This window comes from Plecotus auritus, assembly GCF_963455305.1.
Source record: "Plecotus auritus genome assembly, chromosome: 3".
NCBI classification, from domain to species: Eukaryota; Metazoa; Chordata; class Mammalia; order Chiroptera; family Vespertilionidae; genus Plecotus; species Plecotus auritus.
The window spans coordinates 5,966,788-5,982,373 of record NC_137772.1 but is presented as its reverse complement, the minus strand read 5'-3'; positions in this window follow the sequence as shown (position 1 = coordinate 5,982,373).

Genomic DNA, 15,586 nt, shown 5'->3' with positions numbered 1-15,586 from the left:
ACTCCAGATTTCAGCAGCCACTCACAATACCAAATTAGAAAACATGACATGTGAAACCAGAGGGAAACCGTACGCTCTCTAATGCTTCCTACCTCCTGCACATCCCACTGTCCTTGTCAACAGGGTCAAGTGTCTGACTCGCGGTGAGCGAAGGATCCGGGATCAATACCAAACCATGTATTTCAGGGGGATGCTGCAATTATGGGTTAGAAAGCACGCGAGTGAAATGTCAACATCACATCAATGCTCTAAATGCCTGTATTGTGATCGGTGTTGTGCCAGCTGAAAGGAGGAAAGATATTTTAAGCTGATTCTTACGACAGGTTAATGTGCATGTATGGGGCTGCCTACTCCGAAAGATGGAGAAACAGAGGAAGTAAGGCAGCCAGCTCTGAAACCACTTTCCACGAAACAATATTGATGGCATGCAAATGAAGTGATGGAGAGCATCTCAGATGAACAAAGTGCTGCTTTGTGTTGTCCATCTCAATCCATCCCATGATGTGCTATAATTAAACCTTTTAAAGTTCTGTTTATTGGATAATGCAAGGAAAATTACATACCCCCTCTCTCCTTGTGGAGAAGGGACTATCTGTCTAAGTGACGCTGGCAGAGGTTAGAGGGATGAAGCATTGCTGCTTCTCAGTAAGTGACCCCCTCCCAGTTCTCAGAGCCTTGAGGACACGTTCCTCCCGGTAGAGTGCTGATGTGACTGTCTAGATCAGGTCTTCCTGAAGAGTCACAAAGAGCATAATTCCCTTTATTTAAACTAACAATAAACATGCTCTAAGCCTTTCTATGCATTCTGATGAGAAACTGCTGAGACACTCTTTAGAAAATTGTATTTTCAGAAAAATGCCAATGACATTCCAATAAATGGCATGCTCCACACTTTTTGCTCCTGTGCTGATGAGTATTTCTGACTATTCAGGTGAAGCTGGAAGTGAGTTGAGTCAGTGTTAATGCTGTTACTGACAAAGGCCAGAATGTCATCTTTTCTGTTTTCAAGATAGAGAAATCAGCACTGATATCCCAGCCAAAAGAAAATATCATGATTTAAAATAAGAAGAAGATGATACAATACACAACATTTTTACCTAAATAATATATTGGGGGAAAAGAGGACAGTAAATATGACCAAATAAAACTTACATATCCAAGCACTTGGCCATACATACCAGTTTTGGAATTTCACAAGGGTAAACAGAAAGCAATTCTGGAAATTCCTGAAACTCAGAAAGTACTTGTTCTTCTATTTTTGACATAAATAACTGGGATTACTTGTAGTTAGCATAAGGTGCATACTGGAGACTAGCGAGAATTGGGCTTTCACTCCTGATAAAGTGGGATGTACATTGTCCCCACCACCAACCAGCCATGGTTATCTTTGGAAAGTGGAACTTCTCTGAGCTCTTGCTCATGCACTTATAGGATGAAAATAGCAATTTGTACTTAAATATTGTGAGAACTAGATATGTAACACAAACAAATCACCTAATGGTTTCCAGGGCCCAGTAGTCTCTCAATAAATAGCATATATAACACTCCTATTAAAAAGAGGAATATAGCCCTGGCTAGTTTGGCTCAATGGATAGAGCATCCGCCTGCGGACTGAAAGGTCCCAGGTTTGATTCCAGTCAAGGGCATATGCACGGGTTGTGGGCTCAATCCCCAGTAGGGGGTATGTGCAAGAGGCAGCCAATCAATGATTCTCTCTCATCATTGATGTTTCTATCTCCCTCTCCCCCTCCCTTCCTCTCTGAAATCTATATATATATATATATATATATATATGGAACATAATCAGAGAAAAGATAAAAGGGGAAATCAAATTTCATTTTAGACAGTCTTTTTTTTTTTAGCTTATACATTAGAAGCTTGGAGTAAGGGCAAAACATAGATTTCATTCCGTACAGATGTTGGTGAATAACAACATCTGTTAGAAGTCCCAGTAGTTCTGGGTAATACTACTCATCTAACTAAACAACTGAAATGTGATCATGTTGTTGTCGACTCTTTACCCCAGATCGTCCCCAGAAATTCTAAACTAGGGCAGGTGGAAGATTTTCTTTGTCAAACTGGCGAACTGAAGAAGTAACAAGAGAAAATAGGAATAGTCTGGGGGGAGGCTTAGTGAATGTGTATGTGGAACTGTCGCAGGTCTTTTAGGAAAGTGGGAGAAAGAATTAGTAAGAGGAAGAAGACTTAATTTATTCAACATTATTTTACAGGAAATATTTAGCTAGGAAGTGGACCACGAAATGGAGGGTATGGTGACTGTAATATGTTTAGGTGTAAAGTGGGGAGGATTGACTGGGCTGAATGGCCAAATCTTGAATTCTCACATGTTGTTCAGGCTGTACTGCAGGGCTTGACCACATGAATTACAACCCTTCAGATAAAAAATCCATCCTGGGAGACATATAAAAGCAAAATCGCCATGGACTTACGGAACAGGAAGTTATTTACCTGATTGATAGAAAGGAATCAATTAAAAGGCAAATTATGGGTGAAATACTTTAGTTATTGGGATAAAATGTTGGCCATAAAACTTAAAAGCGATTTTAAAATAGCAAGGTATTATGGACAGGTGGAGAAAGCTGTGCTGATACAAAATGTTCCAGATGAAAGGAAAGTTATCATTTGTTTAGCTCCTGTTATCCTGAGTTAATAATCCTATTTCGTTCAAATACTAATTTCTGGATTATCCAACTTTCATTCTACTTATTTTTTTTTCCACTGGTTTCCCCATATAATTAATTAGTTTTGTTAAGTGAGTGTATAGTACAAGCAGATGAGGAAATTGAAAAAATTGGTATGTGGTACAAACAAAGAGTGGAATACTATGTGACATTTGGAACTAGTCCATTTTCATAGTGTTTAATACATGAAATGTTAATTTTCTATGTTTTTAAATATTGACCACATAACTGAAAATGAAACCACTGAAGAGAAAATAATTAGAGGAGTAAAGCAAGCCAACTGCATCCACAACTTATCATTATTCACTTGGAATATATTTTAATACTAGAGGCCCGGCATACAAAATTTGTGCACGGGTACGGTCCCTGGGCCTGACCTGCGATCAGGGCCATCTTCCCCAGCTGCCCACAGCCAACCCCACCCCCCGAACTGCCCCTCCAGTTCCCCATTTGCCATTGGGTGATCAGTGCCTGATGGCTGGGGGAAGGGACCAAGAGGTGGTCAGTGCACCGCATAGGGACTGGTCCAGCAGTCGCTCTGGCCATTCTGCCGTTAGGGTCAATTTGCATATTACCCTTTTATTATATAGGATAGAGGCCTGGTGCACAGGTGGGGGTCGGCTGGCCTGCCCTGAAGGGGGCCCTGGATTGGAGTGGGGGGTCCCTGCTGGGAGCTGGGGCCAGCCTGGGCAAGGGGCAGCAGTTGGCTTGCAAGCAGCCACACCCCTGGCTTTGTCAGGAAGGACGTCTGGAATGACGTCTGGTCTATCTGGTCTAATTAGCATATTACCCCTTTATTAGTATAGATAGTTTTATATCATAAGACCTTTTATATGGTATTTGAATGCATGCCAGGGCCTCCTTCTTTTACTCATATTCATAGGGTATGCATAGAATGCTCATACAGTAAATATAATATCCAAAAACATCTACTATAAATAATAAACCTCATTTTGAATAATGTTGGTTTTTTAGAATGTATATGACTTCTCACAATTATTTAACCATTTAAAGAAGCTCTTTAGGAAAAAAACACACTATATAAGTTAATAGACAATAAAGATTGACCTATTGCTTTTTATGTTGCTTAAACATATGCCTATTTGATAAAATCAGATTACTCATTTGATACTTTAGGTATAATGTATTATATCATTATAATGAATGTCAACTGCTGAGTTTTATTGTATTTGAATTGTCATTACTAAAGAGATTAAATGACTGTGGTGAAACCAAGGTGTATTATATTTCAAAAAATATATGATCTTTAAAAATTATCAATGCTCATTTTATTTGAGCAATTATTTAATCTAATACCAGTTAACTCATATGGATTGATTCACACTATACTTTACTGGCAAAAGTATGCATTTTGATTTCTTTAATGAGACACATCAAAAACATTATCACAAAGTCAAGCATTGCCATGAGCCATAGTTTGTCTTTCCTTAATAGCAAAAAATCACTGCTCTTTCTTTGAGAGCCCCTAATAAAGATTCATTTGAAAATGCTAAATAGTAGTATTTTATAATATATATACATTTTAGATCATTATTTTATCACACACACACACACACACACAGCTCAAAAAGAGGAATTCAAAAGCTTGAATTATTTTTCACTTTCAAACACCTTTTAACCACCAGGCATTTTTATTTTTTATTATTGAAAATATATTTTTAATTGATTTCAGGAAGGAAGGGAGAGGGAGAAATAGAAACATCAATGATGAGAGAGAATTGTCTATCGGCTGTCTTTTGCAGGACCTTCCTGGGGATGGAGCCTGTAACCAGGGCATGTGCCCTGACAGGAAATTGAATTGTGACCTCCTAGTTCATGGGCCCATGCTCAACCACTGAGCCATGCTGGCCAGCTACTGCTTCTTGTAGAACAATCACATTTTAAGGAATGAATTACCTTCTACCATCTTGCACAATCCTTTGATGTTAAAACAGAGACTAACCTTGGCCAGGTGGCTCAGGTGGTTAGAGTGTCATCCAGTGCAGGGAAAGTTGTGGGTTTGACTTCCTGTCAGTGTGTGTTTGGGAGGCAACTGACTGATGTTTCCCTCTCACATGGATGCTTCTCCCTCTCTCTTCCTCTCTCTCTCTAATACACACACACACACACACACACACACACACACACACACACAATCAATAAAAACATATCCTTGGGTGAGGAATAAAAAAACAACAAAAAGAGACTACACTTATTTTTTTTCCAAATTAACTCTTTGCCCACATGGAGGGCTGTGAATTTCTGATCCTTCACTGCCCTCTTCCTCTTCGTTTCCTGCCAATCTCCCTCTCACTAATTAAGCAGACCCAGGACGGTTCCCATAGTGACGCCAACTCTTCTCCCCATTCAGGGCCTTTGCCCCTTCTTCACTGTCTGCCAGGGAAGCTCTCCCTCCAGCTCCTCCCACCTACTCTCTCTCCAGCTCCAGGTCTAAGCTTCAATGTCTTTTCCTTGAGGAGACTTTCTCTGTCCAGCCAGCCTGTGGACAAGTCTCTCTCAGGGTGCCCAATTAGCACTTCTCCGTTAGGAATTTGTATGCTATTTGTTTAAGCTGTCTCCCTGGGTAGAGTATTAGCTCCATGAGGCAGGAGGTGTGCTGGTCCTGTTCACATTTCATTTCTAGACTCCACGTGTTCCCCACATACCCAGTGCATGCGTACCTGCTGTGCCCAGCGATGAGCAGAACAGACACCATCCTTGACCTCCTGTCTAATGAGACTGAGGTGGGTGTGGAGGGAAGATGGGGCCTCTAGTAGACACCTAGAACCTGGTGGAGGGAGATGCCCAATAAATACATCTATATGAATCAGATACATGAAGTTTATTTCATTATTGTATTCATTCAATGATTACAAGACATTACTTCAGTGGTAAGATTTTTCTGGGAAGATGAATGGGTATTTTCCTTCACTGTCTCCTGACTACATATCATGCTCTATACCAGCCGTGGGCAAACTACGGCCCACGGGCCGGATCCAGCTGTTCTATCTGGTTCTCTTGCTCTCCCCTCCGCTCCTTTACTTTGAATTTATATTAGTTCACACAAACACTCCATCCATGCTTTTGTTCCGGCCCTCCGGTCCAGTTTAAGGACCCATTGTGGCCCTCGAGTCAAAAAGTTTGCGAGGTGGATTGATAAACCAAGGGAGGATACAACAATGGTTATGTAAGTCGTAAGTCAGTGGTTATAGAACCCCAGTGTGCATCAGAGTCACCTGGGAGGGTTGTTAAAACACAGGATTCTGCATCCCATCCTCCGAGTTTCTGATTCGGTTGGTGGGTCAAAGGACATGCTAACCCTTTCTCAGGTGCTGCTGCTGCTGCTCCTCAGACCACGCTTTGAAAAACACGAATATAAATAACAAGTCGCAGATCTGCAAACAAATTGCACTTCATAAGAAATGATTTCCTACGAATCCATATATTTTATCCCTGGCCTCCATTCTGCCCTAGCTCTTTTGTAAAGTCATAATGATTTAGACATTAGCAAGCATCTGAGGCAGATTTTTCTCTCTTCGGTAACTTCTAAAACTGCATAGCTGTAAGTGGAGAGGATCTAAGAGAAACGGTCTAATAACTGTGATGAGATTGTGTGACTTTTTCACCTCTCCTGCTCAGTGTAACTATCTGACAAATGTTGTATTTTGCATTCTCTTGGTAGGAATTTCACCTTGCTGTTCCTATTTTATTTTTGGTGACTTTGTGACTCCTCTAAAGTTGCTAATTTTACCTTGGAGTTCTTATTTTATTAGCTTAACTAGATGAAGATATTTTTTACTAAGAATTTTTTAACATAGAACATTTATTCAAAATATATTTTAAAATATATTTTTATTGATTTTAGAGGTTTAGAGAGACAGAAACAGCAATGATGAGAGACAATCATCCATTAGCTGCCTCATGCATGCCCCACACTGGGTATGGAGCCCTTGGCAGGTGTCCAGAGCTGGAATTGAACAATAACCTCCAGGTTCATAGGTTGATGCTCAACCACTGAACCATGCTGGCTAGGCCAAAATATTTTTTATCAGAAGCTACACATAGTTTTAAACATGAATGTGGCAATTTTCTCATGTTTAACTGGCTTAAATATCATAAAATGATATACACAAAGAATACTTTCAAGTATTCCTTTCAACAGAAGAGTTTGATAAGCACCATATAAGTGGTACAAACTTTCATGGGAGAACAAGACAGAGGAGTACATTGCCTTAAGCGAGGATGAGAAGGAAATGGCGTTGCATATAATCTATGTCCTAAAAAGAGAATAGATTTCAGCAAGTGGATATTGAAGGCAAAGAAGAAAGGAGAGAACAAAAGCTCACAGTCAGGAGAATGTAAGAGAGAGGGAATGGTTCAGACAACCAAATACAAGCAGCTTGTGCAGGGGTGAAGAAGGTGAGGCTGGGAAGAGAGAGCTGGGAGTACCTGCTGAAAGCCTATAGGCCAGCCCACGGGAAACAATGAATTAGAAAAGTGGGCATGACAAGAAAATTCTGAGTAACTGGAAGACGTGTTCAAATCATTTTAGGAAGATGAAATAGAAAGAAATCCACAGGAGGGATGGGATTGAAAAACGTGGGAAGGGAACGTCCAAGGAGATGGCCATTTCAATAGTCTAGACAAGGATGACCACAGTGGGACACAAGAGAAAGTACATATATTAATTTTCCATAACAAATTGTGATGCCAACTTTGAGATTAGGAAACTTGACCTTGATGTGAAAGATCAGAAATCAAAGAATGATTGCGGAGACAGGCAAAAAATGGAGTGCTGAAGCCACAAAGCACTTGACCTCTCATTCAAATGTTTACCAGAGAAGGCGGTAAACACACTGTAAGGACTTTCTCCAATTTGAGGGTCAAAGGAAGTAATTTATGCAAAGTCTGCCCTATCAAGCAGACCTTGACCAGGTACAAATTCATTCTCCCACTTCCACATGATTTATTTCCTGACAAGGTATGTTGAGAGTCAAGAAGAATAAACAGAAGATGCCAATAGACTAAGAATAAAAATTCCTTTCATAGTGAAGAGAGAAAAAGCAAATAAGAATTTTAGTGTTTCAGCACACTCCTGACATAGGAGAGGTAGAAAGGAAAGAGATTTGCCCAAGACACAGGGTCGGCGAATTTACTGTCTTAGAGGTGGAGCCTCGTGAAAATATGGGCGGCGTCTAGTGGGTGACTGAACTTTAGTGGCGATTGCAAGGATGCTAGCAAACAGGACAGGAGACTTTTAGGTAAGAGAGTTACACACAAGTCCACTACATGGCAAAAAGTAGGCTATAGAGTAAAGCTCTGAGCGAGGAACACACGTTCTTAAGGAAGAGATAACATTGTGAAGGTGGCAAACAACAGATTGTGTATATGAAGTTGTTTTTAAAAATCACTATTCAAAGTGAAAACTTTGTTAAAGCATTTTGACTAAACCATGAAGTGGGATTTTCATTGGCAAGCAATGCAAAGAGAAGATTATTGCCCTGATCTGCTGATAATTTTTTCAAGAGTGGAGAAGGGCACGGTGGCCAGTGGGGACAGATAGAGGAAAATGACCCACAGCTGTGTCGAAGTGGAATGAATTACCAATGTGAATAAGGGTTCTCACAGTAGAAGGGGCCTCTACAGTACACAGTGACTGTGCCCCCTGCATCAGCACAGCTGTCACTGACTTCCACAGTTGAGTAAGTTCTGGAGCTTCACCTTATAAGCCCAGATTTGCCGCCATTCCTGAGTTCAAGGTTTGATTCTGCTATATGAACCTCCTCATCTCAATGGGTTTCTATGACTTGTAAGTAGGTGGCTAAGAACTCACACTGTCTGCTTATGCTTCTAAGTAAGAGATGGGGAATGTCAGGCCCATGGGCCCCATAAGGCCTGTGAAATCATTTGGCTTAGCCCTGCCAAGGCATTAGGGGTGAGCTAATGAAAATTTGACCAAATACAGCAGGCTAATTTTTAAACGATAATTTGGTATGTCCCTCGAATGATGTTATAAATATACAAATTGCCCTTGGCAGAACAAGGGTTCCCCATCCCTGCTCTAGGGCCATCCACAGCCCAGACAGTGCAGTATTGTGCTCCATAAAACACAGAATGACCAAGCATGCTTTAGGAACTTGGGACAGGAGAGAACAACAAAGGGTGACATGAAGGTGCAGGCAACGATGGGGAGGCTAATTTGGGCTGCAGTGGTAGAAACTCTTGATGTGCAAATCCATAGACCTATCACAACAGACCTATCTCTTGTCTGAATTTCACTCTTGGACAAAAATGAGATATTTTGCCAGCATTCCTTACAGTTTAGAATAACCATATGACCCCGTTCTACTCAAAGGAACATAGGCGATGTGCAGTGGGGAACTCCTAGGAGATTTTTCTTCTACCCTGCCCTGTGGGGAGCCGGCATGGCCATGGCATACTCAGCCCCAGGGTGCCTTATGTGCCGTGCCAGCTCAGCCAGGTTCAGTGACCCTGAGTGGGGGCAGTTGAAAGGCTTAGAAAAGACAGACAAGAGAATGAAAGCTGGGTCTCGGTGGGATGCTGTTTCTATGATGGAGAGACAGCGCCACAGACTACAAGCTGTATCTTTATTTTATAGCAGATGCCACGAGGTAAAGTAGGGCATGGTCAAGATGTTTACAACATTCTCGTGGGTTTTGATCCTACTCAATTACATGCACCTGATCAAGCTCTGTTTATTTGCAGCCTATATCACTTAGGCACGTGGGGCCACGTGTTTGGACCATAGGTTCAAGCTGACAACTACAGGTTGGCTATCATTGTGCTGGGAGGGCTCTGCCCTCCAAGCTGGGACGTGCACGTGGCCAGGAGAAGACTGTGCCCTCTCATCAGTCCAAGGCTTGAACCTGTTCAAACACTGTAGCTGCTCTCCACACTGCCCCATGCTAAATGCCCCTGCCCTCCATTGCTTTTTCCTTGTGAATATGGTAGTAGTACCTGAAGATGATGCAGCCATATTGTGATCATAAGGTACCAGACATGGAAATGAAAAGCTAATAAGTAATGATGGCTAATAGAGAGATCCTTGATCCATACCACAGTCCAAGAAGCTGAAACAGTGCTACTAACTGGGTTCCTGCAAAATTATATGGATAATTGTCTCTTTGTTGATACTTGCAACTAAATATATTTCCAGCTGGTACAAAGGTCATAAGATGCATCTCAACTCAGGAATGCAGAAGGTGGGTGAAAAGGCTAAGCAGGTACCATAATGTGGACAAACAGAAACCTAAACTGGCAGCTTCCTCGTTAACTGGAGAGATGATTCCACTTCAGTGTTCTGAATGGGGAGTATATTGGAGTGATGAAATGTGTGCCCCATCAGGAAAGCAAAACATCATGCTTATATTTTCAGAGACTAGTCAGTGCAGTGGTTGTGTAAAGAAATGTATCACTTCTCAGTTTGAGGCTTTTATTCAATACTAGAGACCCGGTGCACAAAATTCATGCATGGGTGGAGGGGTCCCTCAGCCTGGCCTGCACCCTCTCCAATCCGGGATCCCTCTCATAATCTGGAACCACTGGCTTCTAACCACTTACCTCCCTGCCATCCCTGATGCCCTAATTGCTCCCCTGCTGGCCTGATGGCCCTAACTGCTCTCCCCTCCTGGCCTGGTCCCCCTAACTGCCTATCCGCTCTCCCCTCCTTGCCTGATCCCCCTAACTGCCTATCTGCTCTCCCCTCCTGTCCTGATCCTCCTAACTGCCTATCTGCACTCTCCTCCTTGTCTAATTCCCCCTAATTGCCTATCTGCACTCTCCTCCTTGTCTAATTCCCCCTAATTGCCTATCTGCACTCCCTTCCTTGCCTGATCTTCCTAACTGCCTATATACTCTCTCCTCCTGTCCTGATCCTCCTAACTGCCTATCCTCTCTCCCTTCCTATCTGTGCCCTTTGAACCCCTGGCACAGGCATGCTGAGAGCTCTCCACCACGGCCCACCCCCATCCTGATTGGTCATTACGTGACGGCACCCAGGACAATTTGTACATTCCTCTATTATTAGTATAGATTTTTTAAATGTTAATACATGTTGCTATTATATGTTTCTTTATGAAATTATTGGTGACATTTCATTTAAGTGGCTCACAAAAGGTCACATGAACTTCCTATATGTAATGATGTCAAATGTCATTCTGTAAATTTTACTTCGAAAATTTCTAATGGAAACTCAAATAAATTATTTAATGCCACTGTATTTAGCTTTTAAAGAAACACATTTCCTACCTAGTCTGCATGAAGAAAGGGTTTATTAAAACATTTTGAAGAAGTGACTATTAAAATATTGTTCATTAACTATTCGAATATACTGTGTCCCACAAACCCATTAATATGCACAGTAGGACAATGAAAATCATATAACTTGGACTGGTTATTAAATGATCATTGGCCAATATCACAATTCATTGAAAGTGACTCTTAGCAGTCTAATGTGAATTGGCAACTTTAGTATGTGTATTCATAATACCATCTTAAATGCAACTTAGTGTAGTAAATACACTAAAACAGTCATAATGAAAAAGTGTCAACTATCTAGTCTGTCTTTGGAGTGCAAAACAAAACTCTACAATCTCTAGAGATATCAAAGCATGGATTTAAGTGAATTTAATTTTTTTCAGAAACATTTCAGTAAGTGTAGTTATGTTCCATAATGAAAGAGTTGAGCTGTTTAGATATAAAGCAAAACAGTGACTGTCCTTATGGCAGCCTGGTGGCCAGAGTTAACATCCCCTTGAGGGGATATGGAGAGACACAACATGCCACACACAAATTTAACACCAAGTCACAGAGTTCAATGGAAATTACAATCAAGTTCTACACATTATTTTCCCCAGAACGCTGCCAATGTGCCTGCGTCCTATACAGGACATGTCGGAATGAAGGGCTGTGTAGGACAGAGTGACTTGAGGGGAAGGAAAAAGTATCATCACAAGTTCACACTTTGTGAAAGTCAGAAATACAAAATGTTGGATGAAGCTTCAATATTTCAACTCCAGGGAGCAATTTTAGAAAGGGAAGAATTTTCAATCAATGTGTTATAAGTTGCCTCACTGTTGGCATTTACTTGGCCATCTGCCTGAGTGTTTTCTACCCATGGACACATATACTTTGGCGATTTACTCAAAGTTTAGAGTATCTTAATCACTTTTCTCTTAAATCTTTATATCAAGTACTTCTTCTCTTCTGTACTAATTACCTTCAGTCTGTCCTGGTCATCTTATAAATGCACACAGCACTGTGTAAAATGTGTTTCAGTCTTTATTGCCCATACTTACTATTGCAGGAAAAATTCAGACCATTATATTGCAAAAGATATCATGCCCAAGATACTAGTTGAATAGATCTAACTTTTTTTTTTATGTGCATACATGAGCAATGCTACTCTGAGTTTTGGAGATTAGGTTATATTTTATTGACTTTGCATTTAAAAATTATTTTGGCCCAGCCGGTGTCATTCAGTGGTTGAAGGTCGACCCATCCATGAACCAGGAGGTCAGAGTTGGATTCCAGACAGGGCACATGCCTGGGTTTCAGCTAGATCCCTAGTAGGGGGCATGCAGGAGGCAGCCAATCAATGATTCTCTCTCACTGATGTTTCTATCTTTCTCCCTCTCCCTGCCTCTCTCAGAAATCAATGAAAATATATTTAAAATAAATAAAAATGATTTGGGAGCAAGTATAAGTTTTTCAGAAGGAGAGTTAAGATTGACACCTGGGGGGTCCTTTTCAACAGGAGTGAAGGTGGCCCCCAGTTGTCTCGTCAAGCCAAGGCCACTGACACATGAACCCTAAATGCAGGCGCTCCCACTGTTCTGAGGTCTGCCTCGTACCAAGTGGCAATTTTTGAGGAGCTGACGGCCTCAGCTTTAGAGGTCAACTCACTAGGCCAGGGGTGGGCAAACTTTTTGACTCGAGGGCCACAATGGGTTCTTAAACTGGACCGGAGGGAGTTTTTGTGTGAACTAATATAAATTCAAAGTAAAGGAGCGGAGGGGAGACCAAGAGAACCCGATAGAACAGCCGGATCTGGCCCGCGGGCCGTAGTTTGCCCAAGGCTGCAATAGGCATTTCTTTTTTTTTTTTTTCTTTTTTTTTTTTTTAATATATTTTATTGATTTTCCACAGAGAGAAAGACAGAGGGATAGAAAGTTAGAAACATCGATGAGAGAGAGACATCGATCAGCTGCCTCCTGCACGCCCCCTACTGGGGATGTGCCCGCAACCCAGGTACATGCCCTTGACCGGAATCGAACCTGGGACCCTTGAGTCCACAGGCTGACGCTCTATCCACTGAGCCAAACCGGTTAGGGCTAGGCATTTCTTTTTAATTCTGACTTTTTAGTCCCATTCCCTTTATATTCACTTCTTCAAACTTTAACGTATGTTGACCCAGGGAAATGAACCCATTCTTTCTGCCCACTTGATTTCTACTCACATTCACTCCAAAACTGCACACGGGGACTCACTCACACACACCTTTAAGTCTCTATTTCTTTTCGCCTTAATACAAATGCCATTGCTGTCGCAGGGAAAGAGCTAGAAAGTGGGAAAGGGAGAAGAATGATGGGGAGTATGGCAACAGCTGTTTGTGGGTGGCTCGGTCATCAGTGACTGCAACAGCAAAGAAGGTCACACATCAACACGGAAATTCAAAATCTTTCCTGTCAAACGAGAGGAGTTTTAATTGTAAGGTTAAAATCTTTATCGCTCTTGATTTTAATTACTCTTCACAGGAGTGAGAATGAGGGTATCAAAACAAAAAAAGTCTAGATCGTGCTGAATATTTTTAAAAGGTGTTATAATAAATAAACATAAAACTACCTCCAGCCGTGACTCCATCTTTGCTTTCACGTTAATCAGAGCAGCTGCATCTATAGGGTGGAGCAGAAGTAGGGTTACAGTTGTTCCTTTGGAAAATAACACATTGATGAACAGCAACATAAGGATGCGTATGTTGTGCACACCCACCACTGTAAGCCTACTTTGCCCACCTTGCATGGTTTCCGAGATCATTTTTCACAGCTTAGATATATGTGTCACGGACTCTAAGGTTCTGAACTCTAACAATATGTGGCCAGCGTGGGGAGAAGAAAGCTGCTCCGGGTCAAGGGTCAGGAGGGAGGAGCATGGGGAAGCACGGGGCAGCATTAAGCGCTGGGAGAGCGATGATGTGACCCAAGAGGTCAGAAGAATGGAACCCAAAGCCCCAAAGCGAAGAATCAATGTCAGATTTATTATCTGCTGGCTTTACGCTGAATCTTTAATTAAAGTCGTAATTTCCCAAGTTTCAGTGATGTGTGAAGACACCGTGCTAAAGTTGGCTTTGCAGGATGGCTCCGAATTGAAATGCTGCTTGCATTCCTGGTAATAAATATCCTGCAATAACTTAATAAGAAGGAGCCCCGGAGAGGCAAACGCGTGGTCTGCAGGGGGCTGGGGACACAGCCAGCCATCGCCTCGCCTCCTGAACAGACAACCCTGCGTTTTCTCACGCACACAGTCCTCTCATTATTTGTGCAATGTCCCTTGATATGTTCAGTACCTGCAGTTTTTTCTGATGTTTAACTCAAGTTCTTAGTAGAAGAATTTTGCACTGATTTCCTTATGGTCTCTTATCATTTTAAAAGGACATTAGAGCCCTAAGTGGTTTGGCTCAGTGGATAGAGCGTCGGCCTGCAGACTGAAGGGTCCCAGGTTCGATTCCGGTCAAGGGCATGTACCTTGGTTGCTGGCATATCCCCAGTAGGGGGTGTGCAGGAGACGGCTGATCGATGTTTCTAACTCTCTATCCCTCTCCCTTCCTCTCTGTAAAAAGTCAATAAAATGTATTTAAAAAAATAAAAATAAAATAAAAGGACATTATAGTGCATTTTCTCTTAAGTTAAAGGTCAAGAAAAGAAACAGGAAATGGACATGGGAAGTAATACATTTAAAAATGCAAATATATATTTTAGAGGCTTATTACTTCATTGCTAAAATATTTTAATATTCCATTTTTATACCTAGCTTCTTCATAAAAGTCAAGGAATCCTTCATCTAAGAGTGGCAGGATACTGGTGAAGCCTGAGGCATCTAGAGAAATATGGCCTGGGTTCGAGTCCTGCTCACATATTTTTGTGACCTTGAGCAAGTAATTTAACATTTCTAAGCCTCAGCTTTCTCATCTGTAAATGGGGAATATCATTTGTCACCTGCCTCATTCATTTAAGGCAGTGGTGGGCAAACTGCGGCTCGCGAGCCACATGCGGCTCTTTGGCCCCTTGAGTGTGGCTCTTCCACAAAATACCACGGCCTGGGTGAGTCCATTTTGAAGAAGTGGCATTAGAAGAAGTTTAAGTTAAAAAAATTAGGCTCTCAGAAGAAATTTCAATCATTGTACCGTTGATATTTGGCTCTGTTGACTAATGAGTTTGCCGACCACTAGTAGCTGCTCCTGGGATTTAACTGGTTAAAAGTCTTACCATTTTGTTTTAATTAGTAAAAGCATAGAGAATTCTATATTATCACTAAAATATTCTTCTTGGCTTATAAATGAAGATTTAGATATTCTGAACTCTGCTCATATAATTAATAAAATGTATTCGCTCATTCTTTTCACACTGAAATATATTATCATGTATTAAGTCTCTTTCATTGACAGGTATCACAGAGAAATGTTTTAAAGTAAAATACTTCCTGGTTTTAAGTCACCTTTTATTATTTTGGACCCCGTGTGAGCTCAGAAGGGCTCTAAAGGAACCTTCATTGGAGGGAGTGACACATTAGGTCAAATAGTAAAATGAAGTGTATTTTCACATTCTCACTTTTTTCGGATTCACAATGTTGACTTTTCCCAAGCCCTA